We start from the raw sequence: 20,188 nt of genomic DNA on the forward strand, positions 1-20,188 counted from the left end.
AGTGCCGTGTGTTGCTATGATCAAGGCCAAAGCTGTGTAGGGGCTGGTTTATGCCAGTGAACGTGCTGCTGGAGACTTGATCCAGGTCCGCTGAGCTGATGTAAAAACTATAGCCTGGCCGGTGTGGTTCAATGGTTGAGAGAATTACTGATTGGCTGCCTCCTGCACACCACACACTGGGGATCACAGCCTGCAACCTGGCCATGTGCCTGACCGGGAATCGAACCGTGACCTCCTGGTTCATAGGTCGACGCTCAACCATCAAGCCATCCCAGCCGGGCTTGCCAAGGGTTTTTGAACTGAGAAGCAAGCCCTGCTCTGTCCGATGGGGAATATGTGGACCAGGAGCTGCTGGAGTCCATGCATCGAGCCCAGAGAGAAAAGCCCCCAGGGAGCACAATGCTGCCTGCAACAGGTGGGTGGGTGGGCAAGAGGGTGGAGGAGAGTCCCAGAGCCTCCAGGGTCCAGTTCTGTCATCACTGATGCCCATCCCTATTCCCGCCCCTTAAGTTTGGGTGACATGAGTCCACAAATTCTCTCTATAGCTTGAGCTGGTTAGAGTTGAATTTCTGTCATTTTTAAAAACTAAAATGCTTTAAAGGAAGCACGAGCTAAAGCAGCACAATTACAGAGCCTGATAAAAGAAAAGAAGTGAAAACAACAGGAAGCATGGAGGATGTCTGATAATCCCCAGGAACGAACAGCTGAAGAGATGCTAAGGTGTGTAGTCCTGGAAGTCCACGGGCACGGAGCGCAGGCACTGGTGTGAGTGATCTTGGGATTTTGAGCTCAGGGAGCCAAGTGTGACTGTGCGGGCTCCTTAGCCTTGGGGGATGGGGTGGGGGGCAGTCATGAAAGTGTCCTTCCTCACAAGGCCAGCTGGCTGGAAGAGGAGCAGCTGAGATGAGGTGCCTGCATGGCAATCCACCAACCACGAGGGTAGGGAAAGTCATGGAGAAGCTGAGAGAGAAAGGGAGTGAGACTGGTATGTGCTCTGGGTTGTGCAACCAGATGGAAGAAAAGGATGGCACACCCCTGAGAAGCGTCACTGTGGCTGAGGGGCATGTGGAGCCACTGGGAGCAAGATCGAGGCTTAAAAAGCCCACGGCCAGGCCAGAGAGCAGCCAAAACTGGCCGGGAAGCAGGCAAAGGCCACCCGCACGGGCACATTGGGAGCAGGAGCTACACGCTATGCAAAACCAATCTATTCAAGAGCAGACAGGGATGGGCTCAAGGTCAATCTAAGGGCAGAAGCTGGGTGACAGGAGTGAGTCAGATCTATGAAGAGAGTTTATGAGAGTCAGACACAGGTAGAGGCAGGAACCCAGCAACAGAGGCTAGAAACCAGAAGTGGCTCAGCTGGGGGCTGGACAAGGTGAGAAACGGGGAGTGTGCAGATCCAGGGCTCACGGAGAATTCCTCCAGGCTGCCATCTGCTGATGAGCTAGCTGTCCCTTTTATGCTTGTCTGCATGCACAGGCAGGTGGCTCTGCCTTCAGGGCTCAAAGGCACCCACCGGCCTTCCGACGGCCCATAGGGTGGCGTTGGACAGCAGCCAGATAGAGTGGGGACAGCAGGAGTCTCATTCCACTCGACACGGGCGTCCAATAAATTCTCCTCATGCCTCTGACAGTTTCATCTTTCAGAATTTAAAGAAAGAAATGTCCGTCCCCCCCCCCAACCTCACGCTGGGCATCCCGCTCAGCAGAGTGGAAGTCACAGGGACCCCGAAAGGGGCTCCCAAACCTGGTGGCATCCACGACCCGGCCAGAGGAGGGCCCTAAACCCGTTGGGAAAGCAGGTTTTAGAAACAACCAGAGAAGGGTTAGGTGGGTCTCTCTCTGCAAGACTCGTGAGCAGGCAGCTCAGGAGGAAACAGAGGCTAATTGGGGCTAATTGTTACTTTGCTAGCAGAGGACAGCAAGAAAGCAGAACTCTTCAAATTGTACTCCACTTCCAAACTCTCCATCAATAGACTGATGCTCAGAATGGAAAGGCAGGATGAATGCTGTGGACAGAATGAAGCCACATGGAATTGCTTTGAGCAGATGTCCTGGACCCATTAAATATCTAACAGCCCCCACAGGATTCCACCCCCTCAAAGGACTCCTCAGACACGTCTGAGATGCCCAGGGCGCCAGGCTCTCAATGTGTGGCCACCACCCCAAGTCAGGCCCTGCTGCCAATGACACTCTGCAGGCCACAGCAGGCAGGTTCCCTTGCTGCCGCTGCCAGGCAGGCCTCGGGGTGAGCAGGGCCTGAGCCCTCTGCCTTTCCCCCCTAGCACAGGACACAGCATTCCCTAGGTGCCCCAGAGCACAACTGAGACCAGTCAACCCTCCGTCTGGAACCTAAGGTCAGGGAGTCGTGTCTGTCCCCTTTACCCCCCACTCTCCACCCCCTCAAAGCAATCCAAGGTCTAGAACAGTTCCCGGCAGGAGCTCTATGAATCTGCAGCTCTTCTAAACAGTCCAAAATAAAAGAAAAATGAGGCAGAGGATAATGAGCAGTCGTTGCTAATTTAGGGGGGAGGGAAGGTTCAGGCCCAGATTTAGGAAAGCCTTTGTACAAATTACAAAAAGTGGCCCATTGAGTCCTAGCCAGTGTGGCTCAGTGAATAGAGTTATCAGCCTGACAACTGAGGGGTCTTGGGTTGGATTCCAGTCAAGGGCACGTGCCTAGGTTGCAGGCTCTATCCCTGGACCTGGTCAGGGCACCTGAAGGAGGCAACCAATAGATGTATCTCTCTCACATCGATATTTTTCTCTCTTTACCACTCCCCCTCCCTTCCACTCTCTTTAAAAATCAATGGAAAAAATATCCTCAGGTGAGGATTAACAACAACAACAAAAAACACACACACACAAGCAAAACAAACAAACAAACAAACCAAAAAGTACCCCACTGAGCAGCCCTGGTTTTATCTGTAGGACCGACCACCCGGTGAATGTCCTGAATGTAAGAAATGGGAGGAGGGAGAGTCTGCAAATCACAGAATGGTGAGCGACCTGGATTCTGGGGAATATCTATGAATGAATTGCTTAAAGGGAACGTCTGAGCACCTGTGAAAGGGAGGTAGCGCTTACTCAGAGACAGTGTGGACTCACCCCTAACGCCAAGGCACAGTAACTATTTCTCTCCTTTTGAGAGGATTAGCTCGGGACTGAGGCCGTGTCTGTGCGGCAGGCAGAGAGCAAGACCGCGCACTCCCATCTGTGACCCTGGAAATCAGAGGCTGCGGATTGGAGTCTCATGTCTCCCTCTGTTTTGTTTGGCTCTGCCCAGCATTTATGATGCTTTGGATTCCGTTGCCAACATTTAAGAAGAGCGAGTGTGGCAGGTCGTCTTCTTGCCTTAATGATGCTCTGTCCTCCCACGGTGGCCCTGTGAGCGGCAGTGTGTTCCCGGGGAGGCGGGGGAGAAGGCATTTATCCTCTCCTTGCCCAGGCTTGGCCAGGGCACACACGGGCTGATGGGGCGTGAGTGAGCAGAAGTGACCCTGGCCACCTGGCATGGCGTCTGCTCTCGGCCTGGATCCGGAATGTGAAGACACAGAGCACAGCCATTGCCACGGATGTGTAGCAGGAACAGCCATGAACCTTTACTGTATGTCACTGACATTTGGGGGCTGTTTGTTACCACAGCCTAACCCAGAAAAACTGACTGATGGAGGAGAGATCCCATAGGAATCGGGGTCTCTTCAAGGCCAGGAGATCTGATGACACTGTCCCCCAGGTCTCCAACCAATGGCTGAAGATGAGGGGTGGCTCCCTCTTTGGATGGAGACCAGTCTCCACCTGCCCACGCTGCCCATCTGCATGGCCTGCTAGCCTTCTAAGCCTCTAACTCAGAGCCCCGTGCCACCCATGTATAAGGGGAGCCTCAGAGAGCCGTGAAAGCCAGTCATGGGCAGGAATCCCCCACGTGGCTTACTCACTCCCAGCCTCAGCTCCCCCCCAACCCCCCCCCCCCCCCGGCCTGTCCTCCTCACTTCGCCTCGCAACTTCCCTAAGCTCCTCACATGCAGGAGGTTCAGCCACAGCACAAACCCACTGAGAGACAAGGCCTGTCTTGACCTTCTCCTGGCCCAGCCTTCATGATGCATGGCTGAAACAGGACCTCTAGAGGGCACCCACCGCCCAGCTCCTCTGCACCCTCCTCCCCCAAGGGACCCCACTGTACCCCCCTCCCACCCTGGAATCCTCAGAAGTGCCCCACGGCTGGTGAGGGAGGGAGAGGGTTGAAGTGAAGTACCAAGAACTCTGCTGTGTGGATGCTGTCGCATGGAAGCTACCACGTCTGGTGCAAACCAAGAGTCTCAGACGATCTCCTGTTGACATTTGGGTGGCACAGCTGCTCCTTGCTGACAGCTCCACATCTGTCTGGGCCTCTCCCCACGGAAAATGGCAACCCCACTCCTCTGAAACGCAGCTGCATTTCAGGTGCCAAGGCCCTAAACACTTAGGCGAAAACAGGACAGACCTGAGAGCCTAGACCCTTCAAGTACCCTCCCTTCAGCTGGACGCCACGGCCCTTGGCATATTCCCAGGCACCAGTTTGTGGCTATGATATGTCAGGGTCGCTGCAGGGTGGCTGGGATATGAGGGAAGGTCGAAGGCAGAGCTCAATCAGGAATCAGGAATCAGAGGAGCCACTGCCTGAAACCACTGCCCCCTCCTGGAGCCACGGTTTTATGAAACTAAATCCAGACGGCACCTGCCCACTCTCCTGGCACAGGGAGGAAGTGGAAACAGCTTCCCAGGCTCCCATTGGCTAGAGCCAGGCCATGGGGTCCATGCTGCCCTTCGGCAGTTGGGCACTGGGATCCTGGACCGGCCCCAGGTCATCTCCATACGGCGGCCTCTCCTGGCCTCTGATCCCAGGCCCATGCCAACCCCCAGTGCAGGCTGTGGTCACAGGAGCCTCCTAAATGCACCTCTGGTTACGCCATTCTCTGCTCAGCCCTCTCTCCCTGGTTCCCAACGCTTCCAGGACACAGTGCAAGCTTCTTACATAACAAGCAAGTCTGTTCATGCTCTGGCCCCACAGGCCCTTCTGCCCCCCCCCCCCCGCCCATCCACTCCCACCTGCCCCAAGTTCACCCGTATCAACTGCCCCGGGTTCCTCAAACCCACCAGGTCGGGGCTTGTCTCCTGGTCTCCCTCCTGCCGGGAACACGGCTTCTGGCGGCTTCTCCCAGCCGATTCCTCCCAGGAGTCGCCTCCGTTGGCAAGCTTCCCCCGAGCCCTCGGGCCACTCCTGGTGCCCGTCCCCTGAGCTTCTGAGGCCCCCGCGCTCCCTGTGGCAGAGAGCAGGACTCCACATGCCTGGCGCATGTACTGTCTCTGGCATCAAATAATACTTTACTAAACATTAAAAATTACAACCGGGCAGGATTGAGGCCTGTCTCCTCCAGCTCCTGCCCTCTAAGCCAAGGGCTGGAAAAGGGTCAGAGGGCAGTGCCGGCTCCCTGGGCCACATCGTGTCTGCAGCAACGACTCAACTCTGCCCCTGGAGCTTGACAGCAGCCACACCAATGTATGTGTAAACAAATGAGCGTGACTGTGTGCCAATAAAGTTTTATTTACAAAAACAGGCAGTCAGCCTGTAAAGTCCACTGACCCTGGCACACAGTCACGCGTGGTCTTCTCCTGTCACACGTTTCTAGCAGAGGCGGCGGTGGTGGGCGCAGAACCCGGCTGAGGACGCTGTCGCTGCTCCGAGTGTGTGCGACAGCCACTCCCAGGACCCGAGTTTCTGAATTTCTCGTAGTCACGCTGGTGGTAAGAATGAATCACGGCTTCCCGGCTTCCCCGCTGCCTTTGAGCAAGTCCTCTCTTGACAAAGGAAATGGCTCTTGGCAAGACCTTTTTGTTACAGTTCAGGCTCATCAGCTATTCATCTATAACGAGATACCTTTATTATGTGTAATTAAGGCAGCAGCTGAGAAAAGATGCAAATGTGTTCTTCAAAACCTGACTTCCCAGCAGCTGGGAGCCTCGCAACCTTTTCAAAGAGCAGGTTTAAAACCACCCAGATTTGGCAGGTGCCACGATGGGAAGGGAGAGAAGCAAAGGGAAAGGAGGAAAGAAAAGAGGCTGCCGCTTAAGTGTTCAGGAATTCCTGCCCATGTAGGGGTCCCCTGCGCGCCAAGGTGACTGCACACCCCAGGACATCCTCGACCCAGACCGACGCTGACACCGCTCTGCCCCCAGGGGCTCCCCTGCCCCAAAGTTACATGCAGCAGCAGAAATATCACCTGCAACCCGAGTGTGTGCCCCAACCGGGGATCGAACCCACCACCCTTCAGTGTACGGGACAACACTCCAACCAACTGAGCCACACCAGCCAGGCTGAGAACTGGATTTTTTTTTTTAAGAAATATTTTTATTGATTTCAGAAAGAAATGGAGAGGGGGTGAGAGATAGAAACATCAATGATGAGAATCATTGATCGGCTGCCTCCTGCATGGCCCCCACTGGGGATCAAGCCCGAAACCCAGGCATGTGCCCTGACTAGGAATCGAACCGTGACCTTCTGGTTCATAGGTTGACGCTCAACTGCTGAGCCATGCTGGCTGGGCAGAGAACTAGATTTTTAAACGCAATTCCATTTTAACTGATTTTAATCAAAATGCTCGTAGCTCCCGTGGCCAGTGACCACCATCCAAGACAACGCAACTACAGGGTGTTTATCAAGGACTCAGGCTCGGGAGTCACAGACCCAGGTTTCCAGCCTGGCTTCCCACTGACTGTGATGGGGCTAGATAACTTCTTGCCCCTAATGCTCCGTGAAGTGACGTCATCTGTGGGCTGAGAGAATGAGGTGAGAGTGGAGATGATGCACTTCGCAGTGTTCGGCAGGAGGTAAACACTCACAAAAGCTCACTGTTTGTGTTATTCTCCAGGAAGCTCCTGGAAGGACCCACGATCACCTTCCAGGCCTTGGGTCCCAGGCACTGGCCTCTCCCACCGAGCTTCCTTGGTCATCAGTGAAACCACATAAAGTCGACTGAAGACACAGAGCCAATGGCCACCCTCCCAGACCCCTGGCCACCTCTGATCACCTTTGAGACTTCTTCGGGAGGCAAAGACTGGACCTTGTCTCTGGCGTGAGTGACCCAGAGCAGCAGCCCTGGTCTGGAATTCGTCCCACGAGGCAGCAGCATCCTACTGGTACATCCTCGCGTGGTGGTTCCCGTGGGCCAGTGTCTGGGGTCCAGCGGCACCCCAACCTGGTGGCCCCTATGGGTGGCCCTGCCCAGCGCCTGCCTCATCGCTCAGTTTGCCATGGATTTCCGTTCCCAGAGCCCGGTCCTCGGCTTCTCTGCTTGTCCGGGAGCTGGCCGACATCTCTCCAAGGCATTTATTTTTTCTGACGCTCATCAGATTCGGTTTCTATCTCTGCCACGGAGAATCCTGCCTGCTGCACGTGCTGAGCAGCACGATCTTACCTGTGACCTCTCACATTATGGGCATCCTGACGGCCAGATCAAGAGACAAGGTTTATATTCGCCAGTGCAGCATTGCCTGGGTAAAAGCTCATTCTCTCCGGTTTTTAAAATGTTCAGAATAGTTTTCTCCATTTCTCCCACTGTGGATCCCGAAGCACTGGGAACTCCAGCCTGGAGACCATGGATGTCGTCGTATTTGCTCATTTTACAGATAACAGTGAACTCCCAGAGGGCTGAAGGGATTTGTTCTGTGCGTCAGGCTGTGGAAACAACTTCCCAGTGAGGGCTGCTCTGTGCTTGGCCTGTGGACATAGCCTCTCGGGGAAACTCAAGGTCAAGTAGGGGAGATGGATGCTTCCAGTGAATGCAAATCGCCCCCTTCTGGAGAAGAGCTTTGAGGAACCAAAAGACCCAAATAACATGAAGAAGGGCAGGTCAAGTTACTCAGGAGACAATGACAGTGAGAGCAGAGGGAGTGGACTTCGCGTGGGGACCGGCAAAGCAGCAGATGTCGCCCTCTGTCTGGACCAGATGAGAAGGTCTGCCCAGAACAGAGGGCAGAGCCCGAGAAGGCGTTTGGGAGAAAGCTTGCAAAATCAGAGAGTGCAATCAATAGATGCTGGGTCCCGCTGTGAGAATGTGTGATTGGAAATGTCTGAACCTGGAAAATAGATTTTTGACATCACTCGCTTTAAAAAATGGCCCTCCACTTTAACAAGAGGAAGGCACACCCATCTCCCAGGATGCAGAAATGCTGCTTTGCTCATTTATCTTCTAAAACATCTTGAGGCGGTGTTAGTATCCCCACTTCCCTTAAAAAGCAGGGCTCACGGATTAAGTAACCAGTCAAGGCTGTAAGAGAAAGAGCCAGATCTGGGCGGTGTCCTTGTCTGATTCCAAAGGCCCCGAGTTTCCCAGCCTTTCCCATTCTCTGGGGCCGCCTCCCACGGAGGGCCTTTAAATAATGACACTCGAAATGCATTCGGAAGGCACTTCTAATTGAAGAGACTCAATTCACAACGATTGGATTTGCGCGTGGTTTTGAGAACACATTCATCACGCAGAGCATGATGTAACAATGTAAGGATAAATACGGATCCCATACAAAGGAGAGGGAAATAATAGAGGAAGTGTGGTTAATGCAGGCAGCAGGAACTGGAGCACTTGGGGCAGAAGGGCACTCCCGGAATATGATACAATAAGCGGCTTCATTAGGAAGACAATGCATGTGGTAAGCGAGATAATAGCGAGAGAGAGGAAAATGCAGAAACAAATCAGCCTACCAGAAAACACTGATTTGAAAATACGCTATCATGATTGATGGGTAAGAAACCTCTGCGCCATAGATATCCATGGAACCCTTGCTTTCAGAGATCTTAAAAACTAGGTCGGCGTCGTGGGGTTGGACATATTTAGGTGTGATTTTCCTTTTTGGGGGAAAGGCACCAGCTGGGTGTTTTCGAAAGTTCTGTTTAGTTTATGTCTCAAAGGTTCTGCCGATGGGCGCTTTCCATGACTGTCATTTTTAAAGCCGGTTAACTCAGGGGCTTTATTTTTTCCTCCTCTAAATCCCCCACAGGGCTTTCGCTAAGTCAGACCACATTTGGCGTCTGTGCCACTTTCTGGGCACCACGTTCAAAGGGGACACTGACCTGATCTGCCTCCAGCGAATGGAACCAAGACAAATGGGTGAAGTCTCGCAGAGATAAAGCCCGACTCAATGCCAGAAAGCCGTTTCCTGCCATCAGAGCCCTCACAATGGAACCGCTGCTCTCTGAGCCGGTCTGTTCTGGGGCTGGAAACCCCGAAGCAGGGGGGTTTCCACAGCCGTCCAAGCTGCTCTGGGAGAGACATTTTTTTTTCAGTAAGTTCTCTTTCAATTCTAACACTATGACTGACTGATCATCTCACTCTTCAGTGTGTTTTCCAGTGGGTAGCTCCTCTTCCGTTTTTTTGTCTTATTAGCCTCTTCCACCCCCCCCACCCCCCCGCCCCACATAAAATGTTGGCAAAAACAATACAGAATGACAGTAACAGTTACAACACCAAGGTCTTGTTGTTGTCCGACTGTGCCAGGTACCCTCCATTGGGTTTGTTGTTAATTATCAAAATATAGATCAAGAGGACAATCCGGGCCATCGATGGTGACAGCGTTGGCATGAACAGGGTGAGCCGAGGCTGAGGGGACCATGTGTCCTCTCCTAGAGTCCCCATCTTGATTAATGGAGCCTCTCTCCATTCAGATGTGTGATTTCTTCCTCTCCATACCCCACCCACACCACAGTTCAGTCCCCCTGCATAACACAAGCCCCACCCCTACCTGTCATCTGACCCTGCACCCATGTCATGTGGGTTCACTCCCATTATTTTACACAGATTGAAGCACCCCTACTTATACTTCTCATTGGCTTCCCAGAGCTGTTGGGACTGGTGGGAATACAGACTGGTGCAGCCGCTATGGAACACAGTATGGAGTTTCCTCAACAAAGTAAAAATGGAACTGCCATTTGACCCAGCGATCCCACTTCTAGGAATATATCCTAGGAATCCCGAAACACCAATCAGAAAAAATACATGCACCCCTATGTGCATAGCAGCGTTATTTACAATAGCCAGGATCTGGAAGCAGCCCAAGTGCCCCTCAGTAGACAAGTGGATAAAAAGGCTGTGGTACATTTACATCATGGAATACTATGCAGCAGTAAAAAGGCAGGATCTCTTACCCTTTGAGACAGCATGGAGAGAGCCAGAGAGTATTATGCTAAGTGAAATAAGACAGTCAGAGAAAGACAAGTATCACATGATCCCACTCATATGTGGAATCTAATGAACAAAATAAACTGATGAACAAAATAGGTCCAGAGGCATGAAAGCTTGGAACCGAGTGGGAAATTTCAGAGAGAAGGAGGAGGGGGAGAACGGGGAGAGATTAACCAAAGACCTTATATGCATATATGCATAACTCGTGGGCACAGACAATAGTGTGGTGAAGGCCTGGGGTGGGACAGGAGCCTGTGGAGGGGGCAATGAAGGACATCGGTAGTACTCTCAACAATAAAGATACAATTTAAGAAAAAGAAAGAGAATCTTGGCCTCACCCTGCCTGCTCTGGGCCTGTGCACATCTCCAGTTCTGTCTCACTTCATGCCCCATCCCAGCCAGCCACACGACCTTCTTTCTCCCACATCTTCTCCCACAGCGAGCGAGGGGGGGGGGGGGATGGACTGCTGCCCCTGCTCTTGGGAATGCCGGAGGAATGCCCCCCCAGCACCCCTCCTGGCTGAGGAAAGGTTTACCCATCTGTCCTTCCCAGCCCGGTCAGTGGTGCTTCCTCAGGGCTGCCTCCCCGGACCTTCCTGCCAGACCATGTCCCCCCAGGGTCCCAGGTCCCAGTACCCATGCTCTCCCTCCCTACACTTCTCCTGTTTGCAGGTATAGCTTCATTTCTGTGGTGATTTAGTCTCTGGGAGGGCAGGGACCTTGCCCGGTGTGCCCCTGAATGAATGAATGAATGAATGAATGAATGAAGAGAGGAAGTTGTTGGAGGGTCTCTGGACTTCCAATGGCCTCCAAAGGCCTAAGCCATCTAGACATAGGAGGTGGCCATTGACAGGCCCTCAGTCCCCTGCCTCCTCTCCCCGCCGCCCCCCCACCCCCCTGCAATCTCTGTAACCTCCAAGCCAGAAAGTCTACTGCTTGGTTAAGCACTGACCTCACATTTCAGTCTTCTGTGCAAAGCAGTTAAGGGAGGTGAGGCTGTCCCTAACACTTGAGTTCAGCCAGCAGCTGAGTCTATTCCTAGAATTCTCTCTAGTGAGGAATATTTGAGTTAGAAGGGAATATTGGCAGCCAGGGGTGGAGAGCGTGGAACGACTTAGAAAGGAAAGGGAGCGACCTGTGTGGGGATGCCACGCGCTGCTGGGGCCCTCGGCCCTCACACAGGGACTCCTGCTGCCTGGAAAGTGCCCATCAGGATCCTAGCCACCCGTCAGGAGCAGGTGATGCGACCTTCGCTGGTCCACCCACTCTGAGCCACCAGGGCACCTCGCCCGCACGCCCACATTACTGCGCTGACCACACTGCCCGGCAGATGTTTGCAGGGTGTCTCCCGTGCCTGCGGTGAGCTGAGAGCAGCACCCTGTCCCCTTGTCGTCACGCTTCCGTAACCAGCGCCTGTCACCGTGCCTGGCTGTGTTAGTCAGGACTCTGGCTGCAAGTTGGTGAAATCAGCTTGATCTCCTCAGTGAAGCAAACAAGGATAAGCCACTCCTGTCCTCTCAGCACACCCCAGGCTCACTGAACTTCCCTCCCTTTCTCAAAAGCAGAGCTGTCTCCTGCGAGGGCTCTCTGCAGGAGAGAGGGGGGAGCCCAAGACAGAGGGCAGGAATGCTGCTGAGGGCCAGCCGACCTTCTTTGCTGTTTAGTTTGGGGACCTGGCTGGTGTGGCTCAGTGGTTGAGTGTCATCCTATAAACCAGGAGATCACGGTTTGATTTCCCCCGTCAGGGCACACACCCGGGTTGCGGGCTCAGTCCCCAGTGGAGGGCGTGCAGGAGGCAGCTGGTCAATGATTCTCTCATCACTGAAGCTTCTCTCTCTCCCTCTCCCTTTCTCTCTGAAATCAATTATATATATACACATACTTACATATGTATTCCCCAACTCACCTCTGAGTAGGAGTGCCTGGTCTGGTCTCTCCTTCTAGTTTCCCCTCCTCACTCGCCTCTTCATTCCCAGATCTGTCAGCTCATTAAACTCAGGAGACAGAGCATTGTGCCCACCAGCCCGGTGCACACACGGGGCTGGGGCTGTTACCTGGGCCGTGTCGGGTCCCAGACGTGCCAGCAGAGATGGAGGACCATGGGGTAGACACTTCCTGCTTGTCAGCATCCAATTTTCTCACGTTGCCCTTCCTTTCTAAGCACTCAATTTCTTTTCTTTGTTTTTCTAGTTAAAGGCTAACAAAGAACGAATTGGGTATTTCAGCCATTAGCGGTCATCATTAATTTCATGGTCCTCTGCATTTATTAAGTCTTATTTCCTCCCCATAATCTCCTTTCCCCTGATATTTGTAAAAGCACATCTTATTTTCCCCTTAATTGCTTCGGCTGGTGTGATCTCATTCGGATTTTCTGCCACTTTTATCTTTTCCCAGGAAGCTTTAACTGATGCAGCCTATTCCTGCTTAATTCTCTCCCCTTCCCCCTGCAGATGGGCATGTATTTCTTTCTCTGTAGCTCCCAGTCTTGGGGGAAGCTGCACGGGTTGCATTTGGCTTCTCCTTTATGAGAAGGGCTGGGCTGGGCTTTAATTATGGGTGGGACCCCCCCCCCACCATCCCTTCTCTCCCCTCCTCCACATGCTTCCCCTGAACGCCATCCAGGTTTCTCCATTGCAGCCAAACCAAGTGCTCGCTGCCCCTCAGTTGCAGGCTATCTTCCCTGGCTGTGCCTGGGAGGGACAGCAGGCTGTGCCAGGGGCAGGAAGGAAGAGAAAACTGTGCGGTCAGATGGGGTTACCATTAGCAGCTTGGGCACACACATGGGAGGGGGGGCGGACAGCTGAAAAGGACGCTCCCAGCCCAGTGGGTCAGCGCATGGATCATGCAGAGCTCATTATCAATGACAGAGGAACTCCTCACCTGGCCCGCTGACAGCCAGATCCAAACGTCTGCCTGACCTGCAGGCACCACAATGATCGCCTCCCCTGGGCATTTTGCTTATTCCCCTCATTTAACATCGATTTCTTTCTGCCTTGACTTGTGGTTAGTCATGCACGTGTTTCTCTCACATGTGGGTCCAAAACCCATGTCATCATCTCACCCATTTGCAACCTAAATGTATTTTGGAGCCCATGGTCCCCATCTCTATGAGCATCCTTGCCTAAGCTGTTCCAGAAATTTCTCTAGGCTCCCTTGCCCCTCAGTCTCCACGCATAATAGTTCACCAATGTGCATCATTTTTTTTAAAAAAAATGTTTTTATTGATTTTAGAGAGAGGAAGGGAGAAGGAGAGAGATATAGAAACATCAGTGATGAGAGAGAATCATCAGTTGGCTGCCTCCTGCACAACCCCTACTGGGGATCGACCCACAACCCGGGCATGTGCCCTGATTGGAATCGAACCGGTTCGTGGGTCGACACTCAACCTCTGAGCCACACCGGCCGGGCCAATGTGCATCTTTGATGTGTACTCCCTCCACTCCCACTGGATACTCTTGATAAGCTTTCCCTGACAGATGTGTGCATTGTCGTGGCCAACCCACATCCATCCCTCCCTCCATCACCACAATGGGTTTTCTTTCCGTTATCTGCATCTTCCCACATGCTGAGGGGACCTGAGGCCTCCCAGCCCCCGGGAATGGAGCTTGTGGCTCAGGCCTAACCCTGGCAATGTCATTCACGGCCTGGCTCTTCTCATTGGCTCAGGGCTGAGCACTTGGCCCTGCTCAAGCCGATGAGATTAGAGAGGACAGTTGTTGAAGTCTCTGGAAGAAAAGCTTCCTTGCTCTCCTGAGAGCACCTCCTGAAGTGGGTCATGAGTCGCTGGTGGCCATGTTTCCCACCACGTGGAAGGACCACCTGAGAACAAAGCCGATGCAGAAGAAAGCGGAGCCGAGAAAGTGTGGTTCGGAGGAGCTACGCACAGAGCGCAGAGCGGGCGCAGAGCCCACATTTCCTGGTTCCTACCCGTGGTTCTCCCACCACTCAGTTTGCATTTCTGCCCACTGGTCCTTCACAGCCCATCCACAGCCCAGGGAACTGCGGGGAAGCTCTGGTCCACATGGTCTCTATTTATCTACCATTGCCAATTCCCCAGGCTCCGAAAGCCAATAAAACTCTGAGTTTTCCCCACATGAGATTGCGGGCTCTTTTGGGAAAAAGAAAAGCAGGCATATGGCTCTCAGGAAATCAAATCTGCCTTGTGAGAAAAATTCCCCCTGCAAGTCAGCACACAATAACATTCCTCGCAGCCGCTTTTTACATGTTGGGGGCGCGCTCAACAGACGTGGGGTCCTGCCTTGAGCGGCCGCAATACACAGAATACACGGTGCAAAAGCGTTCTGCAGGCTCCCCGCCTCCCCCATTCCAGAGCGGCTTCCTTCCCCGGCGACTCCCCACGGACCACATTAGCTCCCTTTCGAATTCCCTTCCCCTCGCTGCACACTCGATGCTCCTCACCAACCCCCAGCGGACGTGTGGAGACTGACTGGGTTTCACATGGAAGAGATAAAACAGCAGGGGCTTCTAATCAGAGACATTTTCCAGGCTGCAAAAGGCTGCAGAAAACCCACCACAAAGCGGCCAATATGGTTCCAAGCTTATTAATACACACTTGGAACAAGCAGGGCACCCGACACCTCCCTGGCCCCCGTGGGGAGGAGAAGAGATTAGTTACATGTTTACAGACAAAGTCCACAGCAGTGGCGGTGGGGAGGGGGGTGGTGGTCTGGAGGCAAGCTCCTTCCCATTGATCTTCCAGGGAACTCATTTCGTTTTTAGTTTTTTAAATATATTTTATTGATTTTCTACAGAGAGGAAGGGAGAGGGATAGAGAGTTAGAAACATCGATGAGAGAGAAACATCGATCAGCTGCCTCCTGCACACCTCCTACTGGGGATGTGCCCGCAACCAAGGTACATGCCCTTGACCAAAATCAAACCTGGGACCCTTCAGTACTCAGGCCGACGCTCTATCCACTGAGCCAATCCGGTTAGGGCTCGTTTGGTTTTAAAATCAGCATTATTAATGTACAAGTGGTAGACAAAGAACTGCACATACTTATTGTAGACAATTTGACGAGTTTGGACACATGCACAGACCAATCACACCATCACCACAACCCAGGTCATAGACATATCCAGCACCTTCTAAAGTTTCCTTGTGTCCCTTTGTTTGTTTTGTCATAAGAACACTTAACATGATGGTACAATCTTTATAGAAACAGTATGGAGGTTCCTAAAAACTTAAAAACAGAGCTGAGCTGCCATATACTCCAGCAATCCCACTTCTGAGAACACATCTGAAGGAAGTGAAGTCGCTGTCTCACAGCTATGTGTGCTCCCTCACGTTCAGTGAAGCGTTCTTTACAACAGACAAGGCATGGGAACAACCTCAGTGTGCCACTGTGTGAATGCTGGAATATATGATGGAGTATTATGCAGCCATGAAAAGGAGAGACCCTGCCATGTGCAGCAACATGGATGAACCTAGAGAAATGTAGGATCAGCAAAATAAGCCAGACAGAGACAAATGCTATATGATCTCATTTATATACGGAATCTAAAAAAGCCAAATCTAGAAGTCAGACTATAGAAAAGGCTCCTTTCCCATTTCTTTAAACTCTGCAGAAAGAACCAGACTTCACAGGAGTCAGTACTGAGGCTCCGAACAAAGCCTCCTAGGACTTCCTCCTTGGCCTCCTGCCCCCACTCTGCCTCTCTGAGCTCCCTTCATCCTCCCTGCCCCCCGCCCCCCGCGTGCTCCCCATTCACTCCTCTCTCCTCTCTGTTCTCAGACCCAGCAGGAGGGTCTCACCTCAGGGCCTTTGCTCAGCCATTCCCCTGCCCCGAGGGCTCCTCCCCCACATATTTACCGGGCTCTGTCCCTCAGTTCCTGTGGGTCTCTGCTCAGAGCCACCCGCTCCGGGAGCCCTCAGTACCTACACTCTCCACAAGTGCAAATCCCCCACCCACTTTGCCCATCTCCCCTCTCCTACCTATTTCTCTTGTGAATTTTCACTAGCTGAACACTTATATGTTATTTATTTATGTTATTATCTGTGTCTCCATTGAATGAACACCATGTAACAAAAGTTTTGGTTTTGCTATTATCCTGAGACACAGACTATGTGCCTGTGACAATACACATTTGTTAAATGATTATATGGAATACATGAAGCATAGAAGAGCCTATTAAATCCCCACTAACACCACAGCACTGACGGTTCCCCAAAGCTGAGCCTCACTGCTGTCGGGCCCTCGGCCCACGATGTCCTTCATCAACCTCTTTATAAACTTGCACCTTGTTGGTCTTTTAAGGTCCAACTCCAGCACCACCTGCCTCTCCACCTGAACCTATTGGACTTGTCAAGGGTCCTGTGGCCCCTGGAGCTGGGCGCACCTCCCGCATCAGTCTGAGATCCCTGGGAGGACAGGGGCCCTGCCTGCCTTGCTCATCCTTGTGGTGTCCCCTTACCCTTGGGCAGCCCCAGCTGCAGAGGGGTGTGGGGAGTTTGGGGCTGTGTGGCTGGTGGGAGGTAGGAGGTCCGGAGAGCACCATGCTCAGATTCTGGGAACTAGCCTAGTAACCTTAGCACTAACTGACACCCCCCTAGTGATCACAGCTAGAAACACCAATCTTGGAATCAGAGAATTGGGGCTCATTTCCTGGCCAAGTCTCCACAGAAATCCACTTAACTTCTCCAAGCATTGATTTCTTCATTTTACAAAAATGCTTATGCTGTCCTGGCTGGTTTGGCTCAGTGGATGGAGCGTTGGCCTGCGGACTGAAGGTTCTCAGGTTCGGGTCCAGTTGGGAGCACATGCCCAGATTGTGGGCTCGATCCCCAGTGCAGGAGGCAGCCAATCAATGATTCTCTCTCATCATTGATGTTTCTCTCTCTCCCTCTCCCTTCCTCTCTGAAGTCAATTTTAAAAATGCTTATGCTGCAAGGACACTGAGTGGGTGAACCTGTATTATTTTTGAGGGGGAAAAGGGTAAACTGCAAAAACTGTGTAGATACATATAGTTTGCTTACAAAGTTAGGATTTCTAACCACCTGCAGTGAAATTAGCAAGGGTGCACTTCAGGTTGTGGCCAGAGGGTGGCAGCAGCAGGCAGGGGCTCTGCCCTAAGGTCCTTTGAAATACAGCAAAGGTTTGGAAAGGGATAGATTTACGGGGTTGCTAATAGCGATCACTGTGATGGTTCTCTCTGCCCAGCTCACCTGACCCTGAGGAGCGTGCCCTCTCTCCTGGTGCTGGGATCAGGCCGTGGTTGACCCAGAAACCTCCCCTTGGTGCTTTCCCCATGCGTTTTTCATGGCCACGGTCCTGGGGTTTCCAGAGTGCAGGGCCAGTCTGTCGTCACTGACCTTATCTAGCCCTCACCACAACTCTGTGAGCTAAACTGAGAAAGAGGAGTGATTGTCCCCCTCCCCCACCTCACCGTTTCAGACAGGATGAAGCCGAGGCTCTGGGAGAGACCTGAAGATCACACAGAGAGCAAGTAGGACAAGTTAGAACTCACGCTTCAAACCTGGGCCTTCTAGCCTGAACTCCACCTCTCACCACGTCTCTCAACTGTTCATGCACCCAGCATTTATTGGACTCGTGCTGTTTGTTGGGGGGCTGCGTGGACTTCCACGTAAGCCACGTGGGCCCCCTCCCCCGCCCGGGCCAGCTCTGTGCCTCATGGGCCCTCAGTCTGTTTCCCTTCAGCAGGGCAGCTCGGCAGCTGAGAAATCCTGTTTCCCTGTGTCCCCTGTGTCACTCCTTACCATCACAAACTCCCAGGTCCTGCAGGCCTCCTGAGGAGTCTTCTTATACAGCAAGAAAAAGCCGAGAAAAGTAATACACACCTAAGAAATCTTATGAAGGGTCCGAAGATATTCTTTCCATTGGTTTTTAGAGAGAATGGAATAGAGGGAGAGAGACAGAGAGAGGGGGCTGTCATTGGTTGCCTAGCTCACGTGCCCAGACCAAGGCCAAACCTGCAACCAAGGTTCGTGCCCTTGACTGGAATCAAACCCGGGACCCTGCAGTCCTTGCGCGGACGCTCTATCCACCGGGCCAAACCGTCTAGGGCGAAGTGTCCTAGTTCTCATTGGTCTAAAGTCCCCGACTGTCTTGCTGAATAGTATTCAGGGGCCCTGAGAGCCTCCAGCGTCACTGCTTCTCAATCTGCCCCTCCCTGTTCTCTAAGTACTTTCTTCTAAAGGGAAGAGTCCGCTGTGAAACAGTGGGCCCTTTTCGCCAGCAGCAGCCTCACACATCTGGTGTTTACCCCGTCTCTTGACTGCATCATTCTCTCTTGTGCTTGACTTAATCTCGTGTTGTTTTATAAATGTAGTGTAGCCTCAGTGTACAGTGTTTATAAAGTTCCCCCTCACACTCACCCAGAGCAGCTTCCAGCCCTGCCAGCTCCATTCAGGGCAGGGGCCCTACACAGGTGAAACCTTTTTTATCTTTCATTTCACTGTACCTTTCTGTTTCGATATGTTTAAGTACACAAATACCATTGTGCTAGTTGCCTACAGTATTCAGTACAGTAACATGCTGTATGCGCATGCAGCCCAGGGCAATAGGTTCGGCCTGTGGTCGGCAAACTGCGGCTCGCGAGCCACATGCGGCTCTTTGGCCCCGTCAGTGTGGCTCTTCCTAAGCCTTAGGAGTACCCTAATTAAGTTAATAACAAGGTACCTACCTATATAGTTAAAGTTTAAACAATTTGGCTCTCAGAAGAAATTTCAATCGTTGCACTGCTGACATTTGGCTCTGCGGACTAATGAGTCTGCCGGCCACTGGCTAGGCCATAGAGCCCGGTGTGTAGGAGGCTGTACCCTCTCGATGTGCACGTGCACTCTGATGTTCGCACAACAAGCAGTCCACCAACGCATTTCTCACAACATATCCCCACCCTGAAGCCACGCCTGGCAGCAGTGGTAAGCTAAGTGTGAGGCTCTCCTCGGGGCCAGGCACTGCCCAGGACACTGGTCTCCTCTCCATATTTCAATTGAGGGTCCTGAGCCTGCCCCCCACATTCAAGTCAGCAGCCTAATCCCCAGCCCCTGGGACCTGTGCGCCAAACTCGGGGGGCACTGTCTGCCTCTTACTGAGACCGCAGTCTTCCTGCCTCCCACACCTCCTGGGGCATCACCAAGTCCAGCTCCCCTGCCTGCACAGCATTCGTCTCCTCTCTTTGGGGCCCCGTTAGACCTCCCCACAAGCTCAGGTGAGACATGTGGAAAAGGAGGGAAAACGGAGCACCCCGCGGCTTCCGTGGTGATCGGCGAGGCCACGCCGTGGGTCTGTCTGCAGCCTGGTCTGCTTGGTTGTGTCTGGGTGGTCACATCAGCATCAACTCCAAATCACAGCCATTTTCACTGCCAGGCAAGGGACGGCTGCACCCTCAAAGCGGCCTCATGCAGTCAGCCACCGAGGCACATCCCGTGGGGGAGACCTGGGTCTGAGAGCCCACGCCTTGGCAAACACTGAGCTTTCTTTCCTTTTTGTGTTCCACCCACACAGTAGGGAAGAGAGAACCAACCCACGGAAACCGCTCCTGTGTGAAGTCTGGGTTCCTGACGCTAGAGTCGCCCAGCCTGGAAGTCCCTGCGCGGATTAATGTCTCTGTGAGAAGTAGATGCCCATCTGTCACCAGCTGTATAATCACGTGTATATAATCACGTGATTATGGAGAAGAAAGCTCTGGGCCCAATGGGCCAGCCCCACCGTACGCTGCATTCCTGGATAGTCGTATGCAGTTTTTGAGTTTCAGTTTCCGCATTTCTAAGAGGACAAAGACTTCATTTTTAAGCTTCTTGTGAGAAGCTGTGGGAGCACCCTGACCACCAGGGGGCAGCTCTGGCATTGAGCATCTGCCCCCTGGTGGTCAATGCATGTCATAGTGACTGGTCGACCAGTCGTCATTCAGTCGTTCAGGCATATATATATATATATATCTTATCGTATCAATTATATCATACAATCTTACTCTTAAATCTAACTGTTATAC

The sequence above is a fragment of the Myotis nattereri genome, assembly GCF_964212035.1.
Source record: "Myotis nattereri genome assembly, chromosome: 18".
NCBI lineage: Eukaryota > Metazoa > Chordata > Mammalia > Chiroptera > Vespertilionidae > Myotis > Myotis nattereri.